Below are 3187 nucleotides of genomic sequence, written 5' to 3' on the forward strand. Positions count from 1 at the left end.
CGGTGCCCGAGCAGCTCCCGGTGGGTGCCCCGGGGAGGGAGGAGCCGCCGAGCCCTCCTTGCAAACCGGTCGGGAGCGCTTGGGTAACCGAGGAGAGAGATTGGAGGAGAGAGAGCTTCTGCAATCGTTTGATCTCTGCTCCGCTTCCCTTGGCATCCTCCCGGGCTGATGTCACCTTCCCCGGTACCCGGGAGCGCGGGGCTGCGTCCCGGGGCATCGTCCTGCCCGGAGAACGGAGAGCAGGGAGCTCATCCTGCCCGGAGAACGGAGAGCAGGGAGCTCATCCTGCCGGGAGAGCAGGGAACAGGGAGCTCATCCTGCTGGGAGAGCAGGGAGCTCATCCTGCCCGGAGAACGGAGAGCAGGGAGCTCATCCTGCCGGGAGAGCAGGGAACAGGGAGCTCATCCTGCTGGGAGAGCAGGGAGCTCATCCTGCCGGGAGAGCAGGGAACAGGGAGCTCATCCTGCCCGGAGAACAGAGAACAGGGAGCTCATCCTGCCAGCAGCGGGGCCAGAGCCTCTCCCCAGAGCGGGCAGGAGGTGATGCCGAGCTCTGGGCAGTGCTGGTGTCCCTTGCTGGGAGCCTGGAGAGGAAGATGAGGCTGCTGGAGGGCACTGGGGTGCTCCAGCTCAGCCAGAGCGCGGGGTTTGCCAGCCTGGAGCTGCTGCCTGTGTCCCAGTCCATCCCTGCCTGTGCTCCGGGCGGTGCTGGAGCTTGTGTCACCTCAAGGAGAGGAGCTGGGCGGTGCGGAGGAGCAGCAGCTCCCAGCGGGGTGTTTGCTGCAGGAAAAGGCCCCACGGAAGCATCAGGAGGGGCAGATTTGCCTCCCCTCCAGGCCAGGGTGATGTTTGGGGCTCCCCAGAAGAGTTTGGGGCTCCCCAGAGCCGGGAGGAGCCAGCACAGGCTGGGCGAGGGATCCAACAGGGGCAGGATGCTCTCTGGGGGATGTTTCTCTTCTGGGAAAGGAGGATTTTCCCCAAATCTGGCGAGTTTCTGTGACCTGAGGCCGCCTTGGCTCCCTTCAGCAGAGCCCTGTGGCCGCGGCCTTCCCGGTGCTCCTCGGGAAGCCGCGGTGGCCGCGAGGTTTCCTGGGGACACCTCTCCCTCCTCTCCCTCCTCCGCTCTCTGGGATGGGCTGGGTGACCCGTGGGGGTGGGAAGGGGCAGGAAATGACTGCCAGAGGTTTCCAGCTGTGCCAGGGCTGCGGTGGGGATGGAGCCACTCGCTGGCCCGGCTCTGCCCTGGCCCGGCTGCGGCTGCAGGAGATGAGTGAGCCCTTTGATCCCCCCTGCTCCCTGGGGCTGCCCACGCTCCAACCACATTTTGTGGGACCCGTGAGGCAGCTCCATCCTGCCTGTGCCCAGAATTTCCTGTGGTTTAGTACCTGGATGTCCCTGAGGTCTCAAATTTAGGCCCAAAAGCTTTTGCTGGGGGGGTTTTGCCTCAGCACATTCAGGGCTGGGTGCTCTGAAGGCTTCCAAAGCTCATCCCTGCATCCAGGGAGCTCCTGCAAATCCCTCCAGCTCCTCTGGGAGCAGGAAGGAACAGGAGAGAAGTGGTTTGGGCAGTGCCTGGGGTGAAGTTCGTGCCCACTGTTCAGGTTTGGGGCAGCTCTGGGTGTGGGGTTACCTTGGGATCCTCTGCGCCACCCTCGCCCTGGAGGCAAAACCCTTCCAGGGCCGGTGGATTTGAGAGCATGTGGAAAACCTGCCTTGGAACCCAGACCTGGCTCGCCTCCAGGAGTGTCTGATTTAGCCCTGAAGAGCTCCCTGTGCCTGGCCCAGGAATCCTGCCCTGGATGCTGCGGGAGCAGCGTGGTCCCCTTGGATGGGATGGGAGCAGCAGAACCGGGATTTGGGCTGGAGCAGGGAGTGTTGGAACCTGCAGCACATCCAGGCCCAAAGGTGTTTCCTCCCTGTCCCTGGGCTCTGGACCAGCCCTGAGGTTTTTGGGTCCCGGAGCCATGAGTTTCAGAAGGAAATGTGCACATTAGTGGGGAGAAAGTTCCAGTTCTTTGGAGGGCTGGTAAATGTCTGACTCAAAGGTCACGAGCTGCAAATAACCAGGGAGAGCAATCAGAGGAAGCATCTCGCCCTGATCTGCCTCCCCAGGCCTGATGTGCAGCTCGTTCCTAGGCTCCAGCAGGGAAAATTCCCATTTTTGTGCTTGGAGTGCCTGAATAACTGCTCTGCTCACAGGTGCACGGCGTGGTTGGGTGTGTGGCTGAATCCTGGTTCGTGCCTTTGGTTGTGGGAAAGGTTTTGTGCTGCTCTGGTGACTTTGCCAAACTTTAATCATCGTCTGTCTCAATTTTTTAAAACATTTTTTTTTGTTCTGGAAACTTTCTGCAGAAGGAAGTTTGCAAGAATCAGAGCAGAAAAATTTGGGTTTACCCCGGTGGAAAAACTCTCAGGGGGCTTTTCTTGGAGCAGCATCAGCCTCGTCTCGTTGTGGAGCAGGAATTTGCTGTCTGGTGGGGAGGGGAGGGACCCACCCACATCTGGCTGAGGCGTAAAGCCCCTGAAACTCGCACTCCATGAGCTCCAGAAAGAGTTATCACAACTTGGCACCCGGCTGCTCCAAACATTACATCTTCCCTGAGCATCATCTGCTCCCTTATGGCTCCTGCGGGACGTGGCCGGAGCTCTGTCCGTGCGGGGGCAGCTGAGGGGGTGCGGGGCTTTTCCTGGGGCTGCTTTCCCTGGAGCCCCCATCCCTGGAATTCCCATCCCTGGAGCCCCCATCCCTGGAATTCCCATCCCTGGAATTCCCACCCTCGGATCTCCCATCCCTGGAACTCCCACCCCCGGATCTCTGTGCTAAGGAGAGGAAAGAGGAAAATGCCCCAAACGCGGGGATTTTGTGGGATCCTGCAAGGAAACCCCTGGGGGACACACGAGATGGAGGTAGGGGACAAAGGGAGGTGTGGGCACCCGTGGGGGGTCCCCAGTGTCCCCCCAGAAGTGGGGCTGGGTGGGTTTGGTGATTTTTCTCTCTTTCTTGGGAGCAGGGTTTGGTCCCTAATCAAAGGCGGCGCCCCAGGGCCCAGCAGGGTTAAACGAGGCACCCCAGCTCCAGGATTTCCTATTTCTCGAGTTCTCCCTTTGTGATCTTCGTGTTCTTTCAACACGGTCTTTCTTTTGGTGTGGTTTCTCATTTAAGTGTTTTTAATTTGAGCTCCCTCCCT

The 3187-nt window shown here is 60.2% G+C and overlaps 1 protein-coding gene across 1 annotated transcript in view; it reads left to right on the forward strand.

Annotated features, from left to right (window-relative positions):
* The window catches only part of HDAC7 (histone deacetylase 7), a 30464-nt gene that overhangs the window by 12366 nt on the left and 14911 nt on the right, over positions 1 to 3187 (forward strand). The gene's annotated exons all lie outside the window — the stretch shown is intronic.

The sequence above is a fragment of the Geospiza fortis genome, unplaced genomic scaffold (assembly GCF_000277835.1).
Source record: "Geospiza fortis unplaced genomic scaffold, GeoFor_1.0 scaffold676, whole genome shotgun sequence".
NCBI lineage: Eukaryota > Metazoa > Chordata > Aves > Passeriformes > Thraupidae > Geospiza > Geospiza fortis.